This window comes from Bidens hawaiensis, unplaced genomic scaffold (assembly GCF_021521415.1).
Source record: "Bidens hawaiensis isolate Kalapana, Puna unplaced genomic scaffold, B.hawaiensis_p1.1 tig00000326_1, whole genome shotgun sequence".
NCBI lineage: Eukaryota > Viridiplantae > Streptophyta > Magnoliopsida > Asterales > Asteraceae > Bidens > Bidens hawaiensis.
The window spans coordinates 4992720-5006104 of record NW_027491025.1 but is presented as its reverse complement, the minus strand read 5'-3'; positions in this window follow the sequence as shown (position 1 = coordinate 5006104).

Genomic DNA, 13385 nt, shown 5'->3' with positions numbered 1-13385 from the left:
ACACCTGGTCGTAGGACGCTTTCCTGCGGGGAGCACGACCATGTGTATACATACAGGTACTTAACTAAGTCGAATGCTGCGGTGTTGGCTGAGGTATTTAGTGTAGAGACTAGAGTTTATAAACGTGTTGTTTTAACTTTGTTATTCCTAAGCCACGATGGGCCGAGGCATGCATAGTATCGGGGGTTATAACGTAAAAGAAAATATTTTTAGCGTCAGCATATTCATCAGCATTCATTGCTGACTTTTTTTATTTACATTTTGCAGGTGATAAAGTTAGTGCTTTATGAACGAAGAAGCTCAAGATATCCGATGGCTCGGATCTTTTTGTATAAACTTTAAATTATTTAAATGGTGGTTTGTAAATAAGAAGTAATGCTTTTGGTATAACTTAAACGGGTATTTTATAATCCCGTCTTTTATAAAAGTAAATATTATATATTAAATCCACAAGTTTTATAAGTCTTCCGCATTAAACCGTAACTCTGATTTATTTACGATTCTGGTACTAACTATTGGTCATACTCCTAGGCCTTAGATAGGGGTGTGACAACTGTACCCGATCAACTCCTTTGATCCACCTCGTTTATACCTAATCCCCCATCCAACAGTTCCTTGAATAAACTGAAGAATTTGTTTAATTACTGCCAAGTGAGACTTCTTTGGAGTTTGCATATATCTACTAACCATGCCAACCGAAAATGTCAAATCAGGTCGAGTGTTTAACAAGTAACGAAGACACCCAACCAACTTTCGGTACTCCGTTTCATCTGCATCAACATCATCCTCGGCTTTAGACAATTTCACATTAGGATCCATGGGTGCACTTTTAGGACAACAATCCTCCATCCCGGCTTCTTTCAATAACCTTCGAGCATAAGCACTTTGATGGATTTACATCTCATTCTCCAACTGTGAGACTTCAATTCCGAGATAGTAAGTGGGCATTCCCGAATCAGACATTTCAAACTTCTTGGACATCGCAAGTTTGAACTGATTAATGTGATCGTTATTTGAACCCATAACGACCCAATCATCGACAAACACGCCGACAATAATAATATCGGTTCCAATCAATCTACGATACATCAATTGTTCATTCGAACACCTCACAAATTTGAAACCCGTAAGAATACCGTCAAGCTTGGTATTCCACGTCCGTGGTGCTTGTCTCAAACCGTATAAAGCCTTGGTTAGCTTGTAGACCTTGTTTCCCTCCCCGGGTTTAATGAACTCCTCTGGTTGAGAAACAAAGACCTCTTCTTTTAGCTCCCCGTGTAAAAATGCCAACTTTACATCCAAATGATTTAATTGCCATCCTTCAGTAGCTGCAATGGCAATGAGCATACGTACGGTTTCAATTCTCGCTACCGAAGCAAAGATCTCGTCAAAATCAACACCGGGTTGTTGCACGTAACCATTTGCCACAAGTCTTGCTTTATATTTATTAATTGAACCATCTACATTTCTTTTCACCTTGAAAACCCACTTCAATCCGATAGAATTAGCCCCTCTCGGTAACTCGGAACACATGTAGATCTTCTCAGGTTACTTTCTGGTTCATTATGTGCCGCAGTCGCTAAACCATTAATTTTCCTCTGGTGTCGCTAAACTGGATGCTGATGTCGCTAAACTTGTTGCTGAATTGTTGGAATTAGCGACCAAAGTGTCAGATTCTGTCGCTAAAGGTGCTGATGGGCTGTCTGAATGAGCGACATATGCTGTCGCTGATGCTGTTGCTGAATTTGGCGACAAAGCTGAATTTTCTTCGCTAATGTTGTTGCTTCCCATAGGCCCGGTTACAACTTGCCCAACTCCGGTATCAATAACCCCATTCCAATCAACCCAAAATAAACCCGGTGCTAGCTCCGTTTCTTCATTGGTTTGACCTGAATTAGACCAAACCCATGTCTTCTTCTCGTTAAAAACCACATCACGAGCTATCACAACCTTTTGGGTCTTCGGATCGAACAACCGGTAAGCTTTGGACCCGGTTTCGATTCCGATATGTATTAAAATCCTCGAACGGTCATCGAGCCTTTTCAAGTGAGTGTCCACTATCTTTGCATATGCCACACAACCGAATACTTTTAGATGAACAACATTTGGTTTCTTTTCTTTCAACATCTCGTATGGCGTTTTCTCTTTTAGGGCACGAGTAGGAATCCGATTCTCAATGTACGTTGCATGTCAGATTGCCCCACCCCATAAGTAATTCAGAACACCCATTGCTTTTAACATACTCCGTGTCATCTCCAATAAGGTTCGGTTCCGTCTTTCAACCACCCCGTTTTGTTGAGGTGTGTATGGTGCCGTTAGATGTCTTTGAATGCCTTCCATGTTAGAAAACTGGTTGAACTCATGTGAGGTAAACTCACCACCTCGGTCGGTATGAAACGTCTTGATCTTTTCCCGACATCACTTTCAACCAATTATTTAAACTTCTTGAAAGCTTCAAACACCTTAGCCTTCAACAAATACGTCCAAACAAATCGTGAGTAATCATCGATTAAAACAAAAACGTACATGTTACCCGCTATTGTTCCGAATTCCTTCTAGGGCCTGTTGAATAAATTTGATGGATTCTGTCATTTCACTGATTCGTACTAAATAACGAGCTAATGAATCCCCTTCTTTTTGCCATTGGACTTCCCAATCAAATTCATCTTAACACTCATAATGATCAACTTTACGAGAATCCCATTTTATTCCGGAAGCTCGTAGCATTGGTCCCGACAAACCCCAAGGGGTAATCGGTCCACACAGATTACCGTGCACAAGTTCTACGGCCCGAGTTGCCCTAAATGCCGCCGAATTAGGAAAGGATTGCCTCGTTTGTTTCCCGACCAAACAATATTCACATAACTTGTTTTCATGGGTAACGCCACACTACTTGAGGATTCAGACCTTTAAAACATAAGCTTACATTGGGTTTCGGACAGCATGTTTTCTTCCCGAATCCGCTCCTCGTATGCTTTTAAATGTCCCACCACGTCTTCAAACCCAACAGTTTTGAGATCTAAAGTTTGTTCAAGAGAGGCAACAATTTGAATAAACTTACTTCGGGGTAGACTTGAAAGGAACTTCTTGACCATCTTAGTTTCCTCAATCATCTCTCCTAAACTCGATGCCTTCGACGCCGTACACGAGAGTTTCGCCACAAACTCATCAATGGTCTCCGTCTCTTTCATCCTCATACCATCAAATTCATTCATGAGAGTTTGTAATCTTGCCTCCTCAACCCGATCAGCCCCCAGATTACGCGTCTTAATCACGTTCCAAATCTCCTTGGCCGAATCAAGATTACCCACTGGCATGATTGTCGCTTCCGGGATCGACTGATAAATCATCGCAATCGCGATGTTGTTTTTATCATCATTAGTTGCTCCCGGATCAATAGTATCCCAAACCTTATGTACGTTCAAGAGTACCTTCATTCGAATAGCCCATACCGTGTAATTGGTAGAGGTAAGCATAGGACTTTGGAACGCATTCGGGTTCCCATTCCTGCTTACACCGCTCGCCTTCACTGTTTCTTTATCACCCATCGTTCATCGTCAAACTCCAACCGCAAAACCACTCAATTTGTTGAACCAAGAAAATAAAATAATCAAACTTATTTATTTTTTTTTCTCGTCACCTGAAAATCACCACTTTGACCTTTTGAACCTACCAGCCAATCAAGTATAGAACTCCTTATACCTTTAAAGCAACAACCGATGGTGGGTATAATTGCTATACACCACTTTTTTTATTTCTTTCGACTTTTATCACAATCGACACTTCAGATGCGGCAATGTTTTTTTGTTCTTCTTTTTTTGGAATTAGCTCTTGATACCAACTCAAGAACGAATTGATAACGAAACACAAACGAGTACACAATATTTAGGGTAAACTCACTTATTATTATAATCAAGAAACTAGCACAAAAATTGAATACAATAATCCCTCTTACTCATACAATAACCCTAACATGGCTATGTATATATAGGGATACCCTAACTTGGTCAACAAGTAATTACCAAGTATAAAAGCCTAACTGTAACCCCATAAACCAATTAAATCATTAATGAGTTCCATAGGCCCAATAGGTCCAACCCGGTCATCAACACGTGACGGGCCGATATTGATGGAAATTACCAACAATAAGGTCTATAAGGGATACGACATATTGAGATGGTTTGAATATGTGACACGGAGATAGACAACCGCTCTTGTTAGATCAACTGAAGCTAGACGAGAGGTTGAGGCAGACCTAAATTGACTTGGAATGAGTTATGAGATGACTATGGACTTGCACCTTTATGAAAATATGATCTCCTCAATACATAGAACTAAAGTTAGATACCTTTAGGAGCTGTTATTTCTTTGTAATAACTTTTTTTTCTTCTTATTATTGTTATATTTATTTTCTGTATTTTAGTTATTATTATAATTGTTATTATTTTGGCTTAATTTTTTACTGGTTTTGTTTTCAATCTATCTATATGATTAAATGTTGTTAGAATGTCACTAATATTATACTGTTTTTGTTATATCACTTATGTATTACTATTCTATTTTATTTTATTCAATTTTATAAGTTTTTATATATTTATTTATTATTATTTTTGAAGTTGAGGTCTAATCGAAAAGAAGACTGAACTAATAGCTTTGCTATTTATAAAATTCACTAATTAATTACGGTAGTGGTTGTTGTTGTGCATTAGCTATTAGCTATGATTATTAGTTATAAATGTTTGATTTTTTTTATAAGAGCATTCGTAATGGTTCTAAAAAAAATTGAAAAATGTGTTAACTAATTAATTACGGTAGTGGTTGTTGTTGTGCATTAGCTATTAGCTATGATTATTAGTTATAAATGTTTGATTTTTTTTATAAGAGCATTCGTAATGGTTCTAAAAAAAATTGAAAAATGTGTTCCCACGTAGATGAAAAACGTATTACAAAATAGACGCATATTGATTTCACTCATTAAACATAATTAAAATACTATTTAAATTATAGAAAAATCAATCAAAAAAGCGGCAATGTGTGAGATGACGATTGGTTAAAAGCAATAAAAATGATGCTTTTTACACTACCTACGTCCCACGCCACAAACACAACCACCCATTAAAGGGCAACACCCACATTCTTCATACGTGTAATAATGTGGGAACTTAAACAAGCTGATTTGGCATGAGGAAACACCCATTACAGATATCCTAAGAGTGAATGTTGTAAAAGTATGTGACCGAGTATTGTTCGAGTACTTGCTACATGGTATCTTGCCGTTGCGAGCTTCTTTAACTCCGTCAAGTTACTAAAAATAATCGAAAGTGGTCAACCTTAGCTAGAATCACATCTAGTCACTGAACTTGGCCAATTTTGACTTAACAAAACAAAACATAATTCATATTTATATAATACTAAAGAACAAATATTGTTTTTAAATTAACGATTAACAATTTTTATAATGATTTATTATTTAAAAATGTATTTCTCATATTTATATTGATATCAACATATTTTGTTATAAATATTAATAAACTTATGATATTTGATACATATATAAAATCCAAAATTAATTTTATGTGTATTTACCATGTCTGAGTACTCCCCCGAGTACTCCGAGTACACTCAACTCCCTTGTCGATTGCCTAGGTTCCGCCTAGAGACTTTTTGTAGGGCCAAAAAGTCATGACTTGCGATATCAAATTACGACGCCCGTTATATATTAATGGTCAAGTGAATAATTTAAGCCGACGAGGAAACCGGGCACAAAACGTGATCTTCGGGACACACGTTTAGCTTCAATGGAATAAGGCTTCTAGAAGATATGTATTTGGCTAAAACTAGAACACTTGTAGTCTTTTATATGTGTGTGTTTTTTATGATGTAAATCATCCACCCAAGGGGAGCTCACCCTGGGTGAGTCAGTTCTTTGTTTTATATATCAATCTTTTAAACGACAACGAAATCGTTCATCTATATGTTATCTTTATGTTTATATTTATGTTCGGTCATTTGATTTACCGCACCCGTCTTGAAATATGTATAAAGAGAAAAATCGTTCGTATGGTCGGTTCGGGACCTACAATTGATATCAGAGCGGCTCGAATCTTATGATTCAACTTTTCTCTTGGTATTCGGGTTCTATTTCCGCGATTACCAGAACTGAGACATTAAAGACCCGTTGAAGTTTGAAAATAAAGTTTCTAGATATGGAAATAAAGTGAGAAATAAGTGTGTTTGAAGCTTCTCCTTATAGATCTGGAAGTTCGGGATCTACAAGTTCCAGATCCGGGCATTTCAGGAACCGTTCCGCCCTACGCCGAAAATCCGGTGACCCAACGTTCTTCCCAGCGACGAGTTCAAAGTTTAAGATGTAAAATATGAAACGCTAATGCACGTGTGTCGGTTATTTCGGGTTGTAGCAACTACTGGATGAATATGTGACCGACGGGTTTGCCGTTACTGCTAGGGGTGGTAGATGGTGGCTGTCCGGGTTTCTATTTATCGAAAAAATAACTGTTCAATACAAACCGATTCGAATCGGATAGGTTTTTCGGCGAAAAAGAAAGAAAGAAGAACAACAAGATGCAGACACATGGTGGCAGCTGTAGAGGAAGGGAGGAGGTTGGCCGTGAAGGTGATGAAAAACACGATGGCAACGGAAGGTGGTAAGAACCGCGACTTTCTGGCGCCCGGTCACTGGTTCGTTTTTCCTAGGAAGAAAGATGGCAGCGGCGTCCGTCACCGTAGGATGTGTAAAAGGCCGACGATGGTGGCTGTAGTTAACTAGAAGATGGTGGAAAATGGCGGCGGCTCCGACGAGCTTTCCGGCGGCCGGTCGCCTCAATTGGTTTTCTGGCGCTGGTTTGTTTGGATGGCGGCTGGTTAGCTATGGTTGTTAAGCTATAAATAATTTATGCCAGGGATATATTATCCTGAGACGTGTCTGGATCAATTATCCTTGATAAGAGTTCCAGGAATAGGTCAGGATCAAGGATACTCGGTAATTGTTATTACTAACAATTGTTTCCTATGTGTAGGTTTAAGTTTGATAGGTATAACGACTGGAAGACCTGGTCTACCTGACAACTCGCTACTGGACTCATTCAGCACGTGGTCAAAGACTTGGACGCAGCTAGTGGGAGAGTGGAGGATTAATAGGGGTTTTAGTTATTGATATTTTTGCTATTTATTGAGCTTATGATCATTAGGTTTGACACAACACGTTCATTAGCATACACGGAGCAAAACATAGCAGTTACCACATACACGCTTAGCAATCTTATATTCATTGATCATAATCTCCAACCTTGTAACGTTGTTTTTGATTAATAAAGTGGTGATAGACGATTTGTCATCACCCGGGGTTTTTGTACCGGCAATCGGACCAAGATCAAGGGCTTTTCCTCGCAACAAATCTTTGTGTTCTCGTTTACACTCGTTAAATAACCGTTATTGTCATACAAGAACTAAACCTCAATTTACAAATTTGGTTACATTATCATTAGTTAAATTTTGACCAAAACAGTGGTGGTTGTCTTATGTCTCACATTTTCTTTTACTTGTGCCCTAATATGAGTTAAAGGGGTTTGGGCTAGTTGTTTGTATGGGCTAGGCCTTTCTCAAAGCTAATATGGACGTGGTGTTTGATTATAATGGGCCTGGGTTTGGATACAGGTTAAAGAATCCGGGTTTGGTTTGGGTTATAATATAATATTAAAACTTTATTCTAGTTTGCAGTTTGGTCCTTGAACTAAGGAAATAGATACACAATAAGTTTAAAGTATAGTTTAGGGTGAAATTTGTATATAAGTGAAAGTTATTTTGATAAAATAAGTAAATACAATAAAAAATTAATAATAAACTATTATTACTCGATAAACGCGATATTTTATTGATAAAATTTCACGAATACAAAAACGGGTCGGGTAATATAAATTGGAAAAACCGAGTTGTTACATAAATCATCCATCCAAGGGGAGCTCACCTTGGGTGGGTCGGTTCTTTGTTTTATATATCAATCTTTTAACCAACAGCGAGATTGTTCATCTATATCTTATCTTTATGTTTATAATATTTATGTTCGCTCGTTTGATTTACTGCACCAGTCTCGAAACATTATCAAGTACAAAATCCGTTCGTGGTCACTTTGGGACCTACAATTTTGCGACGTTGCTAAGAGCGATGGGGGCACCTTAGGGGTAATCCAATCGGGTGCTTTAGGTAGTTTAGGAACAACACTGCATCGGGAAGGAAATTTGGATTCAAGAACCCAAAAAGTTTACCATTGGATAGTGATTGTTTTGCTTTGATAAGAAATATGGCATTTTGGGTGGTTCAGGAACATCATCACAAAATAATTAATCGGGTACTTTTAGATAGTTTTTGGTAAAAAGGTGTAATTAACTATTCATTGAGTATTTCCAATCAGGTAACTTAGTATAGAGGTAGGGTACCAAAAAGACTCAAATACCCACAAGTATCACCCGCGGGTAGGAAAGGAACCCCTCATATGCCATCCGCGGAACATATGGATCATCCGCATAACATGATAGAGGAAGATCATCCTCATATCACACGCGGAAGCATCCCGGCACCCTCAGACGTCATCCGCATGATAGCACATCTATCCGCCAAGATTTACCGGAAGGCAATGTCAACAGGACAACTGTAAATAACTAACTACCTTCTAGAAGAATAACCACGATCGTTACTTGGAGAACACGTGAATCATCAACCAATGGACGGAGAACACCTGGCCAGGTTGTTATAACTGTGCACATGGCCATAGATCAACTCGTCCTATCATAGAATGACGCCTGTCCAGGTTGTTATACCCATGCACATGGGACGTATAGCTCAACCTATCACGTGGAGACACGTGTCCAGGCGGTAATGAGAGATCTTCTAGAAAGGGACAGCTGGCCCAATCACAATCCCCACATCCTTCGGCTATAAATACCCTCCATATCTGCATGAGGTACACATTCACTCCCAAATATTTACTCCCAAATACTCTAATACTCTCTTTACGTTAGAAAAATACTTATTCTCACGCCGGAGGGTGGTTACGACTTACGGGAAGATCCCCCTTTTTTGTCCTTCCCATAACGAGCTCATGGTGTCTGTTTTGCAAGTTCTAGTCACTGGACTTTGGGAAGTTGTACTCATATCGTGTTGGTTGTTATTGTATCCTACCCGGTTGACTCATTAGATCCAGGACCCGTTAAGGGAATCGGATCAGTGCTTCTTCATTGGCGGCATCCGTTTTGGTGTTAGAACTTCATAAGTTTTTCGTTGGTTTTTTTGTTTGTACGACACGAGTAAACTTCCTGAGGGGCCGACGGGAACTCCTGTACCTGTTTCACGTGTTACTGATACTGAAACACCCATAGGCTTTGCCTCGAGTGTCTTCGCTCGTATCACTGCTCCTGGTTGTTCTGCTCCAGGCGATCTGGGACATGCCACGACCCTAGCATGTCCTACTCCGACGGACCTAGGGCATGTCACGGCGCCAGGAGGTTCCAGGTCTGGTAATCACGGGCGAATTACGATAGAAACTCGTTGGGCTCAATCAGAGTTAGGTCTGGAAGATGATTCTGATGAGTCTGAGCAAAGAGGAACTCACCATCATAGTTCCAGAAGTAGAGGACCCTTGTCCCCGGACGAGTGGCTCCGTCTCCAACAAGAAAAGGTGGTAGCAGAGTATGAACGACGGGTGCGCGAAGAACGACTTCAAGCCCGAACTCTAAACTATGAAGAATCTCCTAGGAGATCTCTCTCTCCTCCCTCAGTAGTAAGGAGGAGTCAGATCCGGCATAGTATTCAGGCGGAAAGAGATCCTAGGGAAGTTCGAAGACTGAGGGACAGTCCTCGTATGGTCATGCACATACTGTCTTACTTGGAAGAGTATGACAGTTACGACCCATCGTACCGTTCAGGTGATATCACTTACTACACTGGGGACAACCGCCTTCACATACATGAGGGAACTAGCCGTCCGCAGGCGGTAGTTCGCCAGGCGGGTTATCATAGTGATGCCGAGGAAAACTTTTCCAAGCCATATCGTCCGGCTACTTTCGCTGATAAGTCAAAGTTTATCGCAAAAATTGCAACTGCCCCATTTCCAGTAAATGCTAAAATCCCAACATCTGTAGGGAAGTGTGATGGAATGACTGATCCCAGTGATCATTTACTGAACTTCGTGGCGGTGGGAGGAGTCAGCGGCTGGACTCTCCCATACTGGTGTCACATGTTCGCATTAACCTTCATTGGGGCGGCAAGGGAATGGTTCGAGAAGCTGCCGGATGGACAGATAAAAAGCTGGGATGATTTCGTTGCAAAATTTTCACAACACTTTAGCCATCCGAGATACTGGACGTTGTTAGATGGAACAATGAGTCTATCGAAGACTTCATTACCCGTTTTAACAACAAAAGTCTCAATATCGGTGGCGTAAGCGAGGATATGTTGCGGGGAGAATTCCGCAAAAATGTGATAAGTGACGAATTGATTATGACGTTGACTGGAAAAGATGGATGCCCACGTCCTGGAATGATATCATGACTGCGGCGAAATTATTCGCCAGAATTCAAAGGACGTTGGCAACCAACAATCAGAAACAGAATTTGAAAGTCGAATTCCAGAATTCGCTGCCGAACAGACAGGCAAAGGGAACCATTTGGTCCCGACTCCAACCATCCGCAGAAGTGTCTAAGCCATTTGATGCCAGATCTATGATTGGCAACAAGAACAAAGTAGGCTCCTCGACTCGAGGCTCAAACAGTTGGACTCCACTTTCAAAAACTCCTGCTGAAATCCTCACTACGGAGAATATGAATTTCAGAAAACCACAGCCACTCACAAGGTGATCTTTCCTCGATGCCAAAAAGCACTGTTCGTTTAATGATGACATCGGTCATAATACGAACGAGTGTGTTGCTCTAAAAAACGAGATTGAGGCGGCCATGAAATCTGGAAAACTTGGACTTTTAGTAAAAGGTGGAAAACCTGGGACTGGTAAAGCTCCCGCGCGAGATAACCAAGGCCCGCCCAAAAAGCAAGTCAATGACTTAAACGTTCATATGATCCAATGCGGACACAGGTTTGGGGGAAAGAGAAGAGGGTTCGATGGCGAAGAGTGGAAGAATGAGCCTGTGATTTTTCCGCGAGTCAAAGGGGGTTCTTGTAACAAGAATCCCTTGATTATCACTGCCCTCTTCGGTCATTATCGCTCGCAATATGTTTTCTTCGACACCGGTAGCACGTCGGATATAATGTATGAGCAATGCTTTGAACAACTAGATGAGGACGATAAGGAGAGATTGAAACCCATTCATGCTCCTGTATCGGGATTTGGAGGTGAGGTAATGCACCCACGAGGGGTGATTTCCTTTCTAGTCACTCTAAGTGATGAAATTCATTCAAGAACCGAGGAGGTCGAATTTTTAGTTTTACCAGCAACATCGAAACATGACATCATCTTGGGGAGAGAAGCGATCGGTGATTTCAATGTCCATCCTTCCACAGCACATGGTGTAGTTGGAGTTCCAACTCGCACCGGTGTGGCTATCATTCATATCAATCTCCATTTCTTCGCGACAGAGAGCTCTAAGCACAGCAAGGTTCCGAAGCAAACCTGGCGGACTGAACCCGAGAAATGGGTATTGAACAAGAAATTCCCAAAGCAAATTGTAACAATTGGACTCGCTATCTCCGAGATAGTGAGAACATTTTAGAGCAGTTGCTAACAAAGAATGTTTACATCTTCGCATGGCAACCCGAGGACATGATCGGGGTCCCACAAAAGATTGCTGAACACAAATTGCGAGTAAACCCAGCGTTTACTCCAGTTGTGCAGAACAAGCGTAAGATGGGGCCGGAACAAACGAAAGCAATGAACGAACAAGTTCAGGACCTCTTACATGCTGGAATTATCCACCCAATCCAATACCAGACTTGGCTCGCCAATCCGGTCATTGTCCCTAAAAGCAACGGGACATGGCGGATGTGCATAGATTTCAATTATCTGAACAAGGCATGTCCCAAGGACTGTTACCCATTGCCATAAATCGACCTCAAAGTTGATGTTGTAGACCCATTCAAATTCAAATGCTTCTTGGATGCTTAAAAAGGTTATCATCAAATCTGCATGGCGGCGGGTGATGAAGATAAGACAACATTTCGAACAGACCAAGGCACATTCTGTTATAGGATGATGCCATTTGGTTTAAAAAATGCAGGGGCTACATATCAGCGGTTGATGGATGAAGCATTCAAGAAACAGATTGGTCGTAACTTGGAAGTTTACATGGATGATCTCGGAATCAAAAGCATTGAGGAAGATCAGATTCTGAGAGACATCGAAGAAACCTTTAAAACTTTGAGACCCATTAGTATGAAGTGTTCCTTCGGGATGGAAGAGGGAAAATTCCTTGGAGTAATCGTTACAGGCGGAGGCCAATCCGGATAATGTCCACGCAGTAGCCCGCATGCCTTCTCCTTCGTCCCTCAAGGAGGTGCAGACTCTCAACAGAAGATTGGTCGCACTAAACAGATTTTTAGCAAATCATGCAGCCAAGTCTTACCCGTTCGTGTCAACTCTGAGAAATTGCCTAAAGAAGGCACATTTCAAGTGGACCGCGGAAGCTGAACAAGCATTCCTAGAGGTCAAAAAATGCTTAATGGAGTTGCCTACCCTAACTGCACCACATGCGGGTGAACCACTGACATTATATTTATCTGCTACCGACATCGCCATTGGGGCCGTGCTACTGACGGACAGGAAAAACGTCTAAACGCCAATTTATTATGTCAGTAAGACGTTGACAGACCCAGAAACCAGATACTCAATGCTCGAGAAACTGGTTCTGGCATTGGTCTACGCTGCCAGGCGGTTATGCAGATATTTTCAAGGTCACCCCATCAATGTGCTGACAGGGTACAAACTCAAGAACGTATTAAGCAAACCGGAATTGTCTGGGCGATTGGCGAAATGGGCCATCGAACTGGGTGAACACGCGATCGAATACAAACTCAGGCCAGCAATCAAAGGGCAAGTGCTGGCGGACTTCGTTACAGAGGTTCCGCAGCACAAAGAGAAAGAATGCTTAGTTGAACAGCAACCTCAAGTACCTTCGGAACAAGGACAAGTATGGTCATTGTTCACAGACGGAGCATCCAGTAGCGAGGGATCTGGCGCAAGCCTCAGGCTAGTCAACCCCGAAGGCCATGAGTTTACTTACGCCATCAAATTAGACTTCAAGAGTACTAACAATGAGGCGGAGTATGAAGCTTTTTTATCAAGCTTAAGGATAGCTAAAAAACTTGGGGTAAAACACGTGGAAGCGCGGGTGGATTCCATGCTAATAGCAGGGCAGATCAATGGG